This window comes from Triticum dicoccoides, chromosome 1B, assembly GCF_002162155.2.
Source record: "Triticum dicoccoides isolate Atlit2015 ecotype Zavitan chromosome 1B, WEW_v2.0, whole genome shotgun sequence".
In the NCBI taxonomy this organism is placed as follows: Eukaryota; Viridiplantae; Streptophyta; class Magnoliopsida; order Poales; family Poaceae; genus Triticum; species Triticum dicoccoides.
In genome coordinates, this window is record NC_041381.1 from 64,232,539 (window position 1) to 64,251,601 (window position 19,063).

Here is a 19,063-nt window from a genome sequence, read left to right on the forward strand (position 1 = left end):
GAGTGGTCTGCTTCGGGTAAATGAAATTACTCTCTTGGTCTTTCTTGGTGTGGATGTGACATGGTAAATGCAACACGTCATTTCCTTCTTTATCTTTTACTTTCTTGGGGTTCCAAGGCCCCTTGGGTTTCCCTTTGAACTTTCCTTGGTTCAGGGCCAAGGCTTCTCCAGGTGAGGCTGGCTCAGCTTTACGCTTTTGCTTCTGACTGGAATTTCCGCCTCCGGTGTCCTGGGCGACTGACTTGTGCTTGCCGCTCCGGAACCGATCCTCTTCCTGACCATTGGCATATTTGGTGGCTATCTCCATCATTCGACTCAGAGACATGTCTCCGGTTCGACCGAATTTCAGGCTTAGCTCTCTGTACTTTACACCCTCCTTGAAGGCGCAAACTGCATGGTGATGAGATACATTTTCTACTATGTGATGCAGTGTGATCCATCTCTGGATGTAATCCCTCAGAGTCTCATTCGACTTATGTACACAAGATTGCAGCTCTGTCAGTCCCGCCGGCCGCTTGCACGTTCCTCCGAACGTCCTGACAAACACTCGGGAGAGGTCCTCCCACGTGTAGATGCTGCTGGGTGTCAACTGATTCAGCCATGCCCTGGCTGACCCTTCCAACATGAGAGGCAGATGTTTCATGGCCACCTCGTCATTTCCGTCGCCGATCTGAACGGCCACTCGGTAGTCCTCAAGCCAAGTATCAGGCTTGGACTCACCGTTGAACTTGCTGACTCCAATCGCCAACCTGAAGTTGGGAGGAATCACCGCGGCTTTGATGGCTCTACTGAAACACTCTGGTCTGGAGACGTGCACTCGGCTGTTGGTGGGTACATCTCTGTCATTACCCTCTCTGTGGGCTCTGTTCCGGTCGACCAGACCTTGAACGATGATGGATCTCGCATCAAAGTCTGGTTCCCCGGGGTCGACCGGAATTCTTCGCCCGTCACTGTGCTGGCGTCTGTCATCCTGCTGTCAAGGCATATATGATCCACCCCTCGGGGGAGGAGTGGGCACTCGACATTGATCATTGCAATCGAATCGGTGATCATACTGCTCATAGTTCCTGTAGTGATCGTGCTGTTCGCCATGCCCTTCACGGCTCGGGGGTGATCTGGGGCTATGAGCCGACTGGACCGTATTCGCCGCCACGGATCTGCTATGAATCCTGTTCCGTGACTGCAACATAGCCTAATTTTGATCTCCTGCTGCCCGGAGCAAATCCCTGATCTGCAACAAGCCTCTGCCAGCCTCTGACTGGGAAGGCTGAATCAACTCTACTATACGGGTTGCAGCTGCCAAATTCTGGATCGGAGTGCGGTATACCTGAGTTGGAGGTTTAAAGAGTTGGCATCGACTAGAGTCTGGAATCCGTTGCCGCGCGCGCTCATCGAGTGCCCGCTGAAGGTTCTCTAGTCGAGTGCGCTCAGCCAGGTTGGCCAAGCGCGCGTCCTCTAAGGGGCGAGCCTCAGGGGTTTCTCCGACGATCGGAGTATGAAGCGCATCCATGTTCCAGCGGCGAAGCTCTTCCCTCTGCTGCGAGTCGAGGGGCTCGGGGCGGTACTCCTCATGGTCGTGCGACGGATAGCCTCCGCCGTTGCCTCCCTCGGTGCCAGGAAAGCCGGGGGGAACGTGCGGCCCATTGACCATCAGGACCTCCGCCGCCGGATCACTGTTGTCGCATTCGCATGCAGTCTCTGCGGAGCCAGTCGAACAGGTCGTAGAGAGATTCGTCGGGCTCGATTGCCGCGACTTGGGCAGTGGTCGATTGGAGAGCCACTGCGTGCCTCACACACCGCTGAAGCCTCGACCGACCGGAGCGCTTGCGCCGGCGGGAAGCTGGGAGGGAGGATGACACGAAAACCGGCCGATACTAAGTCGACGGTTGCCGCAGAAGGATGCCGCGGATGCATGCTCGAAAGTGAGTAGCTCCGCGGACTGGGAGGGCATCCACGTCGAGCGGAGCCTCCTGCAGCCAGGCAGAGTCGTCGGCGACGAATGTGAGCGCGCCGAGACGGATCTCGCGGCCCTCAACCAAAACTCCACCTGAAACCATGATGATGGAAATTGAAAAGATTGCAACTTCTCCAACAAGTCGCTAAGACACCTGCCCCACGGTGGGCGCCAACTGTCGTGGTTCTAAGTCTGACAGTAGAATAGGGGGTAGGTATGGAGAGGCAAGATCCTAGCTATGGAGAAGTTGTGCACACAAGCGTTTTACGAGTTCAGGCCCTTCTCGGAGGAAGTAACAGCCCTACGTCTCGGAGCCTGGAGGCGGTCAACTAGATTATGTGTGTGAGAGTTACAGGGGTGTGAACCCTTCTACCAGTGGAGGGGGGTGGCTTATATAGAGGACGCCTAGACCCCAGCCAGCCCACGTAGCAGAGGGTTAAAGTACATTAAGGTTTGGCGTTACTGGTAACGCCTTACATAAAGTGTCATCATGACCATTAAGACTACTTAATTACAGACTGTTTGGGTACAGAGTAGATCTTGAACTCTTGGTGGTCAAGTGAGTATTCATGGTCGAGTGTCTTCAGGTTCGTCGAGTGTCATCTAGTCCGTCGAGTGGAGTTCCTCTTGGTCGACTGGAAGACGACTTCTTCTAAAGGATGTCCTTGGGGAGGGTACCTTGGTCAGGTTCATGACCCTACCCTAGGTACGTGACTTCATCACTCAGCCCATAGCATCCACGTAAAACTTGCAACAACAAAGTAGAGGACGTCTAACTTGTTTTTGCAGGGCATGTTGTGATGTGATATGGTCAAGGCATGATGCTATATTTTATTGTATGAGATGATCATGTTTTGTAACTGAGTTATCGGCAACTGGCAGGAGCCATATGGTTGTCTCTTTATTGTATGCAATGCAATCGCCATGTAATTGTTTTACTTTATCACTAAGCGGTAGCGATAGTCGTAGAAGCAATAGTTGGCGAGACGACAACGATGCTACGATGAAGATCAAGGTGTCTCGCCAGTGACGATGGTGATCATGACGGTGCTTCGGAGATGGAGATCACAAGCACAAGATGATGATGGTCATATCATATCACTTATATTGATTGCATGTGATGTTTATCTTTTATGCATCTTATCTTGATTTGATTGACGGTAGCATTATAAGATGATCTCTCACTAAATTTCAAGATAAAAGTGTTCTCCTTGAGTATGCACCGTTGCCAAAGTTCGTCGTGCCCAGACACCACGTGATGATCGGGTGTGATAAGCTCTACCTCCATCTACAACGGGTGCAAGCCAGTTTTGCACACGTAGAATACTCAGGTTAAACTTGACGAGCCTAGCATATGCAGATATGGCCTCGGAACACTGAGACCGAAAGCTCGAGCGTGAATCATATAGTAGATATGATCAACATAGTGATGTTCACCATTGAAAACTACTCCATTTCACGTGATGATCGGTTATGGTTTAGTTGATTTGGATCACGTGATGATTAGAGGGATGTCTATCTAAGTAGGAGTTCTTAAGTAATATGATTAATTGAACTTTAATTTATCATGAACTTAGTCCTGGTAGTATTTTGCAAATTATATTGTAGATCAATAGCTCGCGTTGTTGCTTTCATATGTTTATTTTGATATGTTTCTAGAGAAACTGTGTTGAAAGATGTTAGTAGCAATGATGCGGATTGGATCCGTGATCTGAGGATTGTCCTCATTACTGCACAGAAGAATTATGTCCTTGATGCACCGCTAGGTGACGGACCTATTGCAGGAGCAGATGCAGACATTATGAACGTTTGGCTAGCTCAATATGATGACTACTTGATAGTTTAGTGCACCATGCTTAACGGCTTAGAATTGGGACTTCAAAGACGTTTTGAATGTCATGGGCCATATGAGATGTTCCAGGAGTTGAAGTTAATATTTCAAGCAAATACCCGAGTTGAGAGATATGAAATCTCCAACAAGTTCTATAGCTAAAAGATGGAGGAGAATTGCTCAACTAGTGAGCATGTGCTCAGATTGTCTGGGTACTACAATCGCTTGAATCAAGTGGGAGTTAATCTTCCAGATAAGATAGTGATTGACAGAGTTCTCTAGTCACCATCACCAAGTTAGTAGAACTTCGTGATGAACTATAGTATGCAAAGGATGACGAAAACGATTCTCGAGCTCTTCGCGATGTTGAAGTCAACGAAGGTAGAAATCCAGAAAGAGCATCAAGTGTTGATGATTGACAAGACCACTAGTTTCAAGTAAAGGGCAAAGGGAAAGAAAGGGAACTTCAACTATTCAACTAGAATGACAAGCAAGTTGTCACTCCCACGAAGAAGCCCAAAGTTGGACCAAAGCCTGAAACTGAGTGCTTACACTACAAAGGAAATGGTCACTGGAAACGGAAATGCCCTGAATATTTAGTGGATAAGAAGGATGGCAAAGTGAACAAGGGTATATTTGATATACAGGTTATTGATGTGTGCCTTACTAGTGTTTATAGTAGTCCCTGAGTATTTGATACTTGTTTAGTTGCTAAGATTAGTAACTCGAAACAGGAGTTACATAATAAACAAAGACTAGTTGAGTGGAAGTGACGATGATTGTTGGAAGTAGTTCCAAGATTGATATGATCATCATCACACACTCCCTATACTTTTGGGATTAGTGTTAAACCTAAATAAATGTTATTTGGCATTTGCGTTGAGCATGAATATGATTTGATCATGTTTATTGCAATACGGTTATTCATTTAAAGTCAGAGAATAATTGTTGTTCTGTTTACATGAATAAAACCTTCAATGGTCATACACCCAATGAAAATAGTTTGTTGGATCTCGATCGTAGTGATACACATATTCATAATATTGATGCCAAAAGATGCAAAGTTAATAATGATAGTGCAACTTATTTGTGGCACTGCCGTTTGGATCATATCGGTGTAAAGCACATGAAGAAATTCCATAAAGATGGATTTTCGGAATCACTTGGTTATGAATCATTTGGTGCTTGCGAACCGTGCCTTTTGGGCAAGATGACTAAAACTCCGTTCTCCGGAACAATGGAATGAGCTACTGACTTGTTGGAAATAATACATACTGATGTATGCAGACCAATGAGTATTAAGGCTCGTGGCGGGTATCGTTATTTTCTGACCTTCACAGATGATTTGAGCAAATATGGGTATATCTACTTGATGAAACATAAGTCTGAAATAGTTAGGTTCAAAGAATTTCAGAGTGAAATGGAAAATCATCGTAACAAGAAAATAAAGTTTCTGCGATCTGATCATGGAGATGAATATTTGAGTTACGACTTTGGCCTTCAGTTAAAATAATGTTGAATAGTTTCACAAACTCATGCCACCTGGAACACCACAGCGTAACGGTGTGTTCGAACATCATAACCGCACTTTATTTGATATGGTGCGATCAATGATGTCTCTTACCGATTTACCAATATCATTTTAGGGTTATGCATTAGAGATAGCTGCATTCATGTTAAAATAGAGCACCATCGAAATCCGTTGAGACGACACCATATGAACTATGGTTTAGCAATAAACCTAAGCTGTCATTTCTTAAAGTTTGGAGTTGCGATGCTTATGTGAAAAAGTTTGAACCTGATACGCTCGAACCCAAATCGGAGAAATGGGTCTTCATAGGATACCCAAAGGAGATTGTTGGGTACACCTTCTAATCACAGATCCAAAGGCAAAATATTCGTTGCTAAGAATAGATCCTTTCTAGAAAAGGAGTTTCTCTCGAAAGAAGTGAGTAGGAGAAAAGTAGAACTTGATGAGGTAATAGTAACTTCTCCCGAATTGGAAAATAGTTCATCACTGAAATCAGTTCCAGTGATGCCTACACCAATTAGTTAGGAAGCTAATGATGATGACCATGAAAATTCAAATCAAGTTACTACAGAACCTCGTAGGTCTTCCAAAGTATAGTCCACACTAGAGTGGTACGGTAATCCTATTCTGGAAGTCATGTTACTAGACCATGATAAACCTACGAACTATGAGGAAGCGATGATGAGCCCAGATTCCGCAAAATGGTTTGAGGCCATGAAATCTGAAATGGGATCCATGTATGAGAACAGTGTGGACTTTGGTGGACTTGTCCAATGATCAGCAAGCCATAGATAAATGGATCTTCAAGAGGAAGACAGACATTGATAATAGTGTTACTATATACAAAGCTCGACTTGTTGCGAAAGGTTTTCGACAAGTTCAAGGGGTTGACTATGATGGGAGCTTCTCACCCGTAGCGATGCTTAAGTCTGTCCGAATCATGTTAGCAATTGCCGCATTTATGATTATGAAATTTGGCAAATGGATGTCAAAACTGCATTCCTGAATGGATTTCTGGAAGAAGAGTTGTATATGATGCAACCAGAAGGTTTTGTCGATCCGAAAGGTGCTAACAAAGTGTGCAAGCTCCAGCGATCCATTTATGGACTGGTGCAAGCCTCTCGGAGTTGGAATAAACGCTTTGATAGTGTGATCAAAGCATATGGTTTTACACAGACTTCTGGAGAAGCCTGTATTTACAAGAAAGTGACTGGGAGCTCTGTAGCATTTCTGATAAGTATATGTGAGTGATATATTGTTGATCAGAAATGATGTAGAATTTTTCTAGAAAGCATAAAGAAGTGTTTGAAATGAGTTCTTTAAAAGAAAGACCTCAGTAAAGCTACTTACATATTGAGCATCAAGATCTATTGAGATAGATCAAGACCCTTGATAAGATTTTCAATGAGTAAATACCTTGACAAGATTTTGAAGTAGTTCAAAATGGAACAGTCAAAGAAAGAGTTCTTGCCTGTGTTGCAAAGGTATGAAATTGAGTAAAACTCAAATCCCGACCACGGCAGAAAATAGAAAGAGAATGAAAGTCATTCCCTATGCCTCAGTCATAGGTTCTATAAAAATATGCCATGCTATGGACCATACCTATTGTATACTATGCCCTGGTTTGGCAAGGGAGTACAATGGTGATCTAGGAGTGGATCACTGGACATTGGTCAAAATTATCCTTAGTGGAATAAGGATATGTTTCTCGATTATGGAGGTGACAAGAGGTTCGTTGTAAAGGGTTACGTCGATGCAAGATTTGACACTGATCCAGATGACTCTAAGTATCAATCTGGATACATATTGAAAGTGGGAGCAATTAGCTAGAGTAGCTCCGTACAGAGCATTGTAGACATAGAATATTTTTGCACAATACATACGGCTCTGAATGTGACAGACCCGTTGACTAAACTTCTCTTACGAGCAAAACATGATCATACTTTAGTACTCTTTGGGTGCTAACCACATAGCGATGTGAACTAGATTATTGACTCTAGTAAACCCTTCGGGTGCTGGTCACATGACGATGTGAACTATGGGTGTTAATCACATACAGATGTGAATATTGGTGTTAAAACACATGGTGATGTGAACTAGATTATTGACTCTAGTGCAAGTGGGAGACTGAAGAAAATATGCCCTAGAGGCAATAATAAAGTTATTATTTATTTCCTTATATCATGATAAATGTTTATTATTCATGCTAGAATTGTATTAACCGGAAACATAATACATGTGTGAATACATAGACAAACATAGTGTCACTAGTATGCCTCTACTTGACTAGCTCATTGATCAAAGATGTTTATGTTTCCTAGCCATAGACAAAGAGTTGTCATTTGATTAACGGGATCACATCATTAGGAGAATGATGTGATTGACTTGACCCATTCCGTTAGCTTAGCACTTGATCGTTTAGTATGTTGCTATTGCTTTCTTCATGACTTATACATGTTCATATGACTATGAGATTATGCAACTCCCGTTTACCGGAGGAACACTTTGTGTGCTACCAAATGTCACAACGTAACTGGGTGATTATAAAAGTGCTCTACAGGTGTCTCCAAAGGTACTTGTTGGGTTGGCGTATTTCGATATTAGGATTTGTCACTCCGATTGTCGGAGAGGTATCTCTTGGCCCACTCGGTAATGCACATCACTATAAGCCTTGCAAGCATTGCAACTAATAAGTTAGTTGCGGGATGATGTATTACGGAACGAGTAAAGAGACTTGCCGGTAACGAGATTGAACTAGGTATTGAGATACCGACGATCGAATCTCGGGCAAGTAACGTACCGATGACAAAGGGAACAACGTATGTTGTTATGCGGTTTGACCGATAAAGATCTTCGTAGAATATGTGGGAGCCAATATGAGCATCCAGGTTCCGCTATTGGTTATTAACCGGAGACGTGTCTCGGTCATGTCTACATAGTTCTCGAACCCATAGGGTCCGCACGCTTAAAATTCGATGACGGTTATATTATGAGTTTATGTGTTTTGATGTACCGAAGGTAGTTTGGAGTCCCGAATGAGATCAGGGACATGACAAGGAGTCTCGAAATGGTCGAGACGTAAAGATCGATATATTGGACGACTATATTCGGACTTCGGAAAGGTTCCGAGTGATTCGGATATTTTTCGGAGTACCGGAGAATTACGGGAATTCGCCGGGGAGTATATGGGCCTTATTGGGCCATACGGGAATAGACGAGAGATGCCAAATGGAAGGAGGCGCACGCCCCCCGCCCCCCCCCCCCTCTGGTCCGAATTGGACAAGGGGTGCAGCCCCCTTTTCCTTCTCCCTCTCCCCCTCTTTCCTTCTCTCCTACTCCGGAAAGGAAAGGGGAATCCTACTAGGACTTGGGAGTCCTAGTAGGACTCCCCACACTTGGCGCACCCCCTCTAGGGCCGGCCTCTCCCTCGCTCCTTTATATACGGGGGCAGGGGGGCACCTCTAGACACAACAATTGATCATTGATCTCTTAGCCGTGTGCGGTGTCCTCCTCCACCATAGTCCTCCTCGATAATATCGTAGGGGTGCTTAGGCGAAGCCCTGTGTCGGTAGAACATCATCATCGTCACCACACCGTCGTGCTGATGGAACTCTTCCTCAAAGCTCGGCTGGATCGGAGCTCGAGGGACGTCATCGAGCTGAACGTGTGCAAGAACTCGGAGGTGCCGTGCGTTCGGTACATGATCGGTCGGATCGTGAAGACGTACGACTACATCAACCGTGTTGTGCTAACGCTTTCACTTTTGGTCTACGAGGGTACGTTGACACACTCTCCCCTCTCGTTGCTATGCATCACCATGATCTTGCGTGTGCGTAAGAATTTTTTTAAAATTACTACGTTCCCCAACACCCCACTCCACCAGTTTCGGCATAAAATGGATTTAACAGACCTGGGTGCGGGTGGCAACGTGAATGGGCGCTCAGCTCCTGTGCAGGTGCTGGGATCGGGGGAGGTGGCAACTAAATGCTGAAGGCACCACACGAGGTTCTATAGAGTTTACGGATTGATGTTTTTCCTAGATGTAGGATTATCAGCAGCAGCAACTGCGCCGCCGTCTTCCGCACCGAGAACTTGCCCGTCGGCGAGTGCCACACGTCCCACTTCACACGCAAGTGCTTCTGCAACTTCTTGGTTGTGTGAGATCGTGCCATCTTGCGTCTCTAGATCTCCTATTTTGTCAGTGTTATGAGATGGTTGCAGGTCTAGCGTGAAGCTATAGTGCTCCAGACAGTTCTAGAACAATTGTGTAAAATCATGGACAATGCGCATGTGTTCTGGTCCATCTCATGCTGACCAGCACCATGTGACCTTGCCTGTATCCATCGACGGGCCATCCATCATCCGTCTCTACATAAAATGACCACTGCCCTAATCCGTGAAATTCAGCCCATGAAGTTATCACTCCCCCATAGTCCCCACTCCATCAGTTTCGGTATAAAACGGATTTAATGGACCTGGGTGCGGGTGGCAACGTGAATGGGCGCTCAGCTCCTGTGCAGGTGCTGGGATCGGGGGAGGTGGCAACTGAATGCTGAAGGCACCACACTAGGTTCTATAGAGTTTACGGATTGATGTTTTCTATGGATGTAGGATTATCAGCAGCAGCAACTGCGCCGCCGTCTGCCGCACCGAGAACTTGCCGGACGGCGAGTGCCACACGTCCCACTTCACATGCAAGTGCTTCTACAACTTCTTGGTTGTGTGAGATCGTGTCATCTTGCGTCTCTAGATCTTCTATTTTGTCAGTGTTATGAGATGGTTGCAGGTCTAGCGTGCAGCTATAGTGCTCCAGACATTTCTAGAACAAATTTTGTAAAATCATGGACAATGCGCATGAGTTCTGGTCCATCTCATGCTGACCAGCACCATGTGACCTTGCCTGTATCCATCGATGGGCCATCCATCATCAGTCTCTACATAAAATGACCACTACCCTAATCCGTGAAATTCAGCCCGTGAAGTTATCACTCCCCCATAGTCCCCACTCCACCAGTTTCGGCATAAAATGGATTTAATGGACCTGGGTGCGGGTGGCAACGTGAATGGGCGCTCAGCTCCTGTGCAGGTGCTGGGATCGGGGGAGGTGGCAACTGAATGCTGAAGGCACCACACGAGGTTCTATAGAGTTTACGGATCGATGTTTTCTGTGGATGTCGGATTATCAGCAGCAGCAACTGCGCAGCCGTCTGCCGCACCGAGAACTTGCCCGACGGCGAGTGCCACACGTCCCACTTCACACGCAAGTGCTTCTGCAACTTCTTGGTTGTGTGAGATCATGCCATCTTGCGTCTCTAGATCTTCTATTTTGTCAGTGTTATGAGATGGTTGCAGGTCTAGCGTGAAGCTATAGTGCTCCAGACATTTTTAGAACAATTGTGTGAAATCATGGACAATGCGCATGTGTTCTGGTCCATCTCATGCTGACCAGCAGCATGTGACCTTGCCTGTATCCATCGACGGGCCATCCACCATCCGTCTCTACATAAAATGACCACTGCCCTAATCCGTGAAATTCAGCCCGTGAAGTTATCACTCCCCCATAGTCCCCACTCCACCAGTTTCGGCATAAAATGGATTTAATGGACCTGGGTGCGGGAGGCAACGTGAATGGTTGCTCAACTCCTGTGCAGGTGCTGGGATCGGCGGAGGTGGCAACTGAATGCTGAAGGCACCACACGAGGTTCTATAGAGTTTACGGATTGATGTTTTCTGTGGATGTAGGATTATCAGCCGCAGCAACTGCGCCGCCGTCTGCCACACCGAGAACTTGCCCGAAGGCGAGTGCCACACATCCCACTTCACACGCAAGTGCTTCTACAACTTCTTGGTTGTGTGAGATCGTGCCATCTTTCGTCTCTAGATCTTCTATTTTGTTAGTGTTATGAGGTGGTTGCAGGTCTAGCGTGAAGCTATAGTGCTCCAGACATTTCTAAAACAATTGTGTAAAATCATGAACAATGCGCATGTGTTCTGGTCCATCTCATGCTGACCAGCACCATGTGACCTTGCCTGTATCCATCGACGGGCCATCCATCATCCGTCTCTACATAAAATGACCACTGCCCTAATCTGTGAAATTCAGCCCGTGAAGTTATCACTCCCCCGTAGTCCCACTCCACCAGTTTCGGCATAAAATGGATTTAATGGACCTGGGTGCGGGTGGTAACGTGAATGGGCGCTCAGCTCCTGTGCAGGTACTGGGATCGGGGGAGGTGGCAACTGAATGCTGAAGGCACCACACGAGGTTCTATAGAGTTTACGGATTGATGTTTTCTGTGGATGTAGGATTATCAGCAGCAGCAATTGCGCCGCCGTCTACCGCACCGAGAACTTGCCCGTCGGCGAGTGCCACACGTCCCACTTCACACGCAAGTGCTTCTGCAACTTCTTGGTTGTGTGAGATCGTGCCATCTTGCGTCTCTATATCTTCTATTTTGTCAGTGTTATGAGATGGTTGCAGGTCTAGCGTGAAGCTATAGTGCTCCAGACATTTCTAGAACAATGTGTAAAATCATGGACAATGCGCATGTGTTCTGGTCCATCTCATGCTGACCAGCACCATGTGACCTTGCCTGTATCCATCGACGGGCCATCCACCATCCGTCTCTATATAAATTGACCACTGCCCTAATCCGTGAAATTCAGCCCGTGAAGTGATCACTCCCCCATAGTCCCCACTCCACCAGTTTCGGCATAAAATGGATTTAATGGACCTGGGTGCGGGTGGCAACGTGAATGGGTGCTCAACTCCTCACAGGTGCTGGAGTAAATAGCATAAAACTACTATTTTGCAGGCTAGGATTCCAAAAAACTACTGGTTTTTAATTTTTCTCAGATAACTACCAAGCCAGGGGTTGGCTGTTTCAAAAAACACAAATCGCCAAGTGCTTACCAATTGATCATGATTATGACAGCTGGGGCCCACATGTAAGATAACCGTTTGTTTGACTGTTTAGTTTGACCGTTAACTTACATGTGGGGCCCTTATTCTGTAAAAAATGAAAAAGCAATCAGGTCCCTATTAGTTTTCTAAAAAAGAAATTGGGTCTCTGAATTTTTCAGAAAAAGCAATCGTGACCAGATAAGAAGACGCACCCGACGGCGCCTGCAGCTCGCCGACGGCCAGGTCGTAGGCCAGGTGGAAGGAGGCGTCGTCGCGTTCCTCGATGCGAAGGAGGTGCTTCTCCGGGTGGGCGACGGGCTGGGTCCACTTCTTGTCGGCCGCTGCCGCTGCTCTTGGCCATGGCGCTCTGCCTTGCCCCTTCCGTTGTTTATGCGTCCGGCGTCACGCACAAGAAGAATGCAGCGGCCGTCGTCGCCGAGATGACCAAGCACCACACATGCGGCCGCCGTCGACGCCTTTGTCGACCTCGTCGAGCTTGCCGCTGACGACGACGTGGATGTCCTGCGCTGCTGCTCGAGCGCGCGCCTCCTGCTGCCGCGGACGAGGCCGGCCTCTGGCATGGCCGCCGGAAGGCCCTCGAGCTTCGTACGACCTCTGTCATGCCTGCTCTTCGCCACCTTCAACACCTGGAGCTTTGGCGAGCTCGTGCCACGGCCATGGGAGGAGACTGGGGAAGGGAGGGGAGGGTCTTCGCCGGTTAGGGAGGGGGTGGGAGGGTTGCCTGCTAGGGAGGAGAGAGGTTCGCCGGCACGGGGGAGATATTACCGGAGGAGAGGAGAGGAGAGGAGAGAAGAGCCAGAGGGCTCAGGAAGAGAGGAAGAAGAGAGGGAAGAGGGAGAGGAAGCTTACATGTCGGCCCCACATGTTAGTTAACGGTCAAACAGACGGTCAAACAAACAGATTGTTTAGGTGCGGGCCCGACCTGTCACAAACAGGTTTAATTTTTAAACAACGGTCATTTGGGGTTTTTTGAAATAGCCGACCACCCATTTGATAGTTATCTGAGAAAAAATAAAAAACGGTAGTTTTTTGAAACCCTAACCTGTAAAGTAGTTGTTGTATGCTATTTACTCCAGGTGCTGGGATCGGGGGAGGTGGCAACTGAATGCTGAAGGCACCACATGAAGTTCTACAGAGATTACGGATTGATGTTTTCTGTGGATGTAGGATTATCAGCAGCAGCAACTGTGCCGCCATCTGCCGCACAAAGAACTTCCCTGACGGCGAGTGCCACACGTCCCACTTCGCGCGCAAGTGCTTCTGCAACTTCTTGGTTGTGTGAGATCGTGCCACCTTTTATCTCTAGATCTTTCTATTTTATCGGTGTTATGAGATGGTTGCAGGTCTAGCGTGAAGCTATAGTGCTCCGGACATTTCTAGAACAATTGTGTAAATCATGGACAATGTGCATGTGTTCTGGTCCATCTCATGCTGACCGCACCAAATACCAGGATTTTTAATGTTTGTATCATTGCTCACACCATGCTCGACCATTGTGTCACACCTGTCCTTCCCCTGGACAGTGTGACCTGGCATGCCTGACGAGTGGGGGCCACCTAGCTACCGTATGTGTTGCGTGGGTGTTTAAGGGTGTGTTTGGTTCGGGAACGAAGTGGAATGGAATGTAATGGTCCCATTCCACTAGAACGGGTCGGTTCCGTCACTGCGTTTGTATGGCAATTATGTAGAATGGAATTGTTTCATTTTGATGTTTGGTTAGAGAGATGAAACGGTGACATCTCACATATAAATTTCTACATTTTAACGTATGTTAAGGTAACAAAATATATTGCCAAAAATCTACTGTAGATTTTAACACACGTTAGAGAGATGAAATTGAACTATTGTTGGTACTCTACCTTGCGACAAACAAATTCACAACAAACATAACAGATTGGAGTGCTAAATCAAAAAATCCATCCGGTCAATTGTGGTCGGACGGAGCTTCACGCAACTGGTAGCCGCTGATTGCTGCTGGTCGCCGTGCGGCCAACAACTCGCATGGCCGCTAGATTGGAGAAGGCCGGTGAGAGAAAGAGTATCACGAAGGCCAGCTGATCGATGACATGGATGAGTAGCCCATCGTACGCTGGAGCAACCCGTAGCCCGCCGCCCAGCTTCAAGACCCCCGCCCCACAGGCCGCTCGTCCGCCGCCAGGCAGCAGTTCGTCCGCCGTGCTGCAGTTGAGGGAGGAGGGGACGAGGGAGAGGAGCAGCCGGCAGGGCGGATCGAGGGAGAATAGCAGGCGGCGGCGCAGTACAGAGAGGAAGAGGCGATGCGGTTTGTGCACGACAGGAGAGGGCGAGGCAGCGTTCCGCGTCGTTACTTCGATTTAGAGGAACCACTGCGTTACGGATCTGGGCCGGATATTCCCTTTACGGGAACCAGTGGGTTCCGGTTCTAGTAGCCTACCAAACACAAGGACGAGGCCAAAGCACGGGTCGGATCCGTTCCATTTCACTTGATGCCACATACCAAACACACCATAAAAGACCAGCCTGTTGGTCGAGAGGGTATGCGGGCGTATGACACTTTCTGTATCTCAAACTTTCCTCTGAAATCACAACTCCTTCTCCAAGCTCATCCCCCTCCTCACCTGCTCCCTCTCACCTACTCCAGATCACCGATCCCCATCTAGATCAGGGGCATTACACATTGTTGGACTATGACAATCAATATTTTTGGTGATGTCAATTTTCCGCACAAAAATAATTAAATTTAAGGCTCTATCAATTATAGTACTACTCCAATAGTCGGAAGTTGTTATTTTGAAATCTCTAGATATTCCTACTTTCTAAGATCTTGTGGAGTGTGCATACCCAACTTAGGTGAGATAAAGCAAACTGGTGAAGATAAGAACATAAGTTTTTTTTTGCAAGATAAAAATAAGCTGGACGCACTATTCAAACTTTTTTTCTACTAAAGTATATAAACCAGCGCCCCTACATGTGTAGCATGCACGGCTTACTATTAGTAGTTCTGTTCTGTGACGTTAGCAAGTTCATCCGTGCCGTTAGCTAGTTCTGTTCTGTTCGTCCGTGTGTCCCTCTTATTAGTATAGAACTATACTAGCACATATGCCCGTGCATTGCAACGGGAGAAAAAAAATACTAATCAGTTAGAATTGTATGTAGAAAACTTAAATGAAATTATTTTAGCAGTCATCTTGATTATTTGATTTTGGGCTAAACTTGGCTGTCCAAGCATCTTCATACCAAATAATCAATGATATTTCTATTGGGCGTCACAGAATACATGGGATGTGACAATTTTAAATTGTACAATGTTTTCTGCTGATCATATAAATCATGGATCAAGTTGGAGGCTTGCAAGTGATGATAACTTGCAAAACTCTTCTGGGTGACTCCTCTTCTAGTTGGGAATCTTGTTGCAATCATGTATCCGACCACAACACATACGCTGTAAAATAAAGAAAACCATGTTCATCCATCCTATTGCAGAGTGAACAACAGCATTCTGCAACTCGGCAAGAAGACCGAGGCGTTACAACTCTCTCTGCCGAAACATTACATAGAGACTGATTATGAACACAAGCAACACTACCGTCATATGAAGAATCACTCACAGCAAAAATGGAGCTGACATATTTGTCCTCAAGCCAGCTTCCCACAAAGCAAATACAGGATGTAGTGCAAAATACAATGTTCCGTCGCGGCTCTCGGTTCCTCAATTACAGTATCTCAGGGAAAAATAAGGTTCCTACACATTTTGTAGTGATAAAAGAATTGTTGGGAGAGTAATAGTACCATTTATTGAAATTCTCCCTGCAAGGAAAGCAGAGTCTGGCTCCTAAGATCGACTAAGTACCCTTCTCCGTAATGGAACATGAAGTAGCTGAAAGAACCACCTCAAGATGATTGGTCTCCTTGCAGACCATGCTTCTCCTCGAGCTGGATGCTTCATCTGATTGTTCAATCCATTTTCCTTGATGCTTCATCTGATTGTTCCCTATTTGTTTCTTCCCTTCCTTATTTCCCTGTTAAGGGAACTCAATTCTTAAACTTATTTCTCGCTGTTGGCTTATTGATGATTCCGAAGACTGCTTGTTGACACCTAGGAAATTCAAAGGCATAAGGAAATTAAGAGGATTGGGTGTAAAGGGGCGAGGTGGGACTATTTAATAGAAGGAACAACCATCTTTTCCACAAAAAACACTGGGCTAGCTTAGTTGGTTGTGGCAATAGGTATGCGACACGGAGATGGCTTCGTTGGGCGGGTGTTTTTTCCCAAGAAAATTGAGCGAGGGAGGGTAGGTGAACAGATCAAAAATACCATCAAGTCAAGTTGGTCTTTGCTGCAGCTAGTTGCACCAAGAGTTGCTCTATTACATGTACTGATGCGCGGTAAAAGGATTTAGATTCTCTAATGTTATTGTCTAAAACCAAGAAGGAATAATAAAAATAATATTTGATCAAGGATGATGCAACTCCTTCAGAAAATTTTCATGAAGTTCTGCTACCTGGTATAACATGTTTACTATTTGTATTATCACAGCTAACCACTAATGCGCACCTTCAGCCAAATAACTACAGAGATGTACAGTGGAACCATTTAGTACATGTGACCACGGCGGCGATCTTTTTTTGCTGGAACTGTTCTTTTTTTTTTGCTGGGGCCGGCCAACTTTTTTGCTGGAAACATAAATTTGTTCTGTTGGTAAAAAATATAAATAGAGCACTAACTAACAGCAAGGCTATTGGATTTTGAAACCACAATAGTGAAATAAATATGTAGAAATTCAGAAGAACTACTGCTATTTAGAACTGTAGTTGTTTAAGTCTGATATTAAAAAGACCGGTGTCTAAGAGTCAAACTACCTAACTGTGGTATTAAGCACGGCAATCAAATGTTAAAAAGATCAGCTTTGTGGTACGTCGTAACTAAACATATTCTGAAATCTGCATCCACGGGGAGATAAAAGTCGCTAGCTAGCACAACACATAATCTTTTTGACATCTAAAGGACCAGCAGAGTAGCACATCACTGTTATACCTTAATCGTAACTGTTAAGAGAAGGAACAAATCTCGCTGGGAGACACCAGATACCATCACAACTTTGAACCTGCCACAAGGGATATCTCCCACGACGTGCCTCTTAAGACCAAATTCAGCAATCAACACCTCGTCAATTTGCTCTATGAAGTTCAGGCAACCATCATTAGGCACAAAGTTAGCAATCTTCTCCCGTTCTTCATCAGGTGGTGGACACAAACACACTTAAGGATGACCGAGCTAGGTTGCTTGGCCTCAATAGTGGATACCACACCCGGGTAGCGTATTGGTCAAGTACTTGCAGATGCTATTGCCGTCGCTCGCGCTCGAACATAAGGTTCGTGGGATTCCCAGTGGTATGTGTGCGTGACCTCGTCGGAATGGGGGTGCAGCAAAAAAACTGATTCCAATCCACACCTCTTTTAGATAATAGCACAAAAGATGGGAGAAGTTACAACATAAGTACATGATGAAGGTTGATTTGTTATCTCAAAAAGATAATATGATTGGTCCATAGAGATTTAGCTATCCTTAAACATAGGCTTAAAAACTGCATTAAATTTTTATGCAGCAATGACAGATGAATAGGGGGCACATGGGATACTGACCTGATACTTCAGAGAAGAATGGTCAACAGTTAGCATCAGAGGATGTCAATTCTTGTTGCGCTTCATTCAGAGATATGTGCCTCGCATCATGTCATACATAACCAGAGGTCCTTTTTCTGTCTAACCAATCTTCCATCATGACAGAGATATGCCAATGACATTTTTCCGATACCTGACTTTTAGACGTAATGGAGGCACAATTACAATATCTATTCTTTATATAAAAAACAGAGGGCTTGATGATCCTTATTGAAGATCTGAAAACAACTGAAGATATTGTTTGTACAGAAATCAACAATTATATGTCCAATTAGTTGTTGCCAGCAACCAATTAGTGAATCAAATAACAACGATTTGGAGCTTGAATTAAAGGAATTGGTTCAGTTAAATCTTGAGTCGATGGCTAGGTTGTTACCTGACGAAAACATCATGCTGCCCCTGCCACCGGCCCAACAACTTGAACCCCGTCCTTCTCTGCATCCGGACAAGCCATTACGCCAGTCAAAGATCTAGCTTGTGAACTCTGCCACCATGCGCTCGCTGTATGGCGCCACCATGCATGTGAATTTCAGCAATTTTGTTTTGAGGAGAACACATCACTCTTCTTATTTTGTAATTCCTTTTTATAAGCTGTATATAAGAGCAACCATACTGTGCTTTTCTCTTTAAAATTTGAAAAAAAGTTATCTCTTATAGGCATAACAAAAAAAAAAGTGGAGGGCACTGTGAACATCAAATTTGTATATTAGCACATCTCACGGGAAATATTTTGCTAATTCATGAATTAATACACATGCATTAGCCATCACATTAGCAAGTCTATAGATACATGCCACTCTGTAGCTGAGAATCAATTAGAGATTGAAAGCGAGATCTGTTTTCGGTGGCCGCTGTGCATCAATTGAGGAACTTTTTGTGGCTGCTCTCCATCGAATAGCAATTGAATCTCAATACCAATTAGAGAAGGGAGAGGTCGCAATGCTTATTAGAGAAGGGAGAGGAACTTACAGTAGCTACTCTGCATCAAATGTGCCGATGCAACACATGTTATTTCCTTACGTAGGGACTTGTCCCTTCGGCCGGCGTCCAACGGCAGCAGTAGCACCACCGGGGCTCCAATCCAGCCCCGCAGGATCCCGCCACCTCTTGCTTCGCTTATTCCTCCCGGCTCTCTCTCTCTGGCCGCACGCAGGACAGCTG

At 45.8% G+C, this 19,063-nt stretch overlaps 1 long non-coding RNA gene across 3 annotated transcripts; it reads right to left on the reverse strand.

Moving 5' to 3' along the window:
* Positions 1 to 15,665: 15,665 nt before the first annotated feature.
* On the reverse strand, positions 15,666 to 19,045 carry LOC119319220. Of its 3 annotated transcripts, XR_005154392.1 has the most exons (4): positions 18,872 to 19,045; positions 17,864 to 18,403; positions 16,822 to 16,913; positions 15,666 to 16,316 (listed from the first exon to the last, which is right to left on the reverse strand). It is a non-coding gene; the product is annotated as an uncharacterized LOC119319220 (long non-coding RNA). The 3 variants fall into 3 exon arrangements; XR_005154393.1 differs by lacking the exon at positions 16,822 to 16,913 and having other exon boundaries at positions 17,864 to 18,337; XR_005154391.1 differs by lacking the exon at positions 16,822 to 16,913.
* Positions 19,046 to 19,063: the final 18 nt, after the last annotated feature.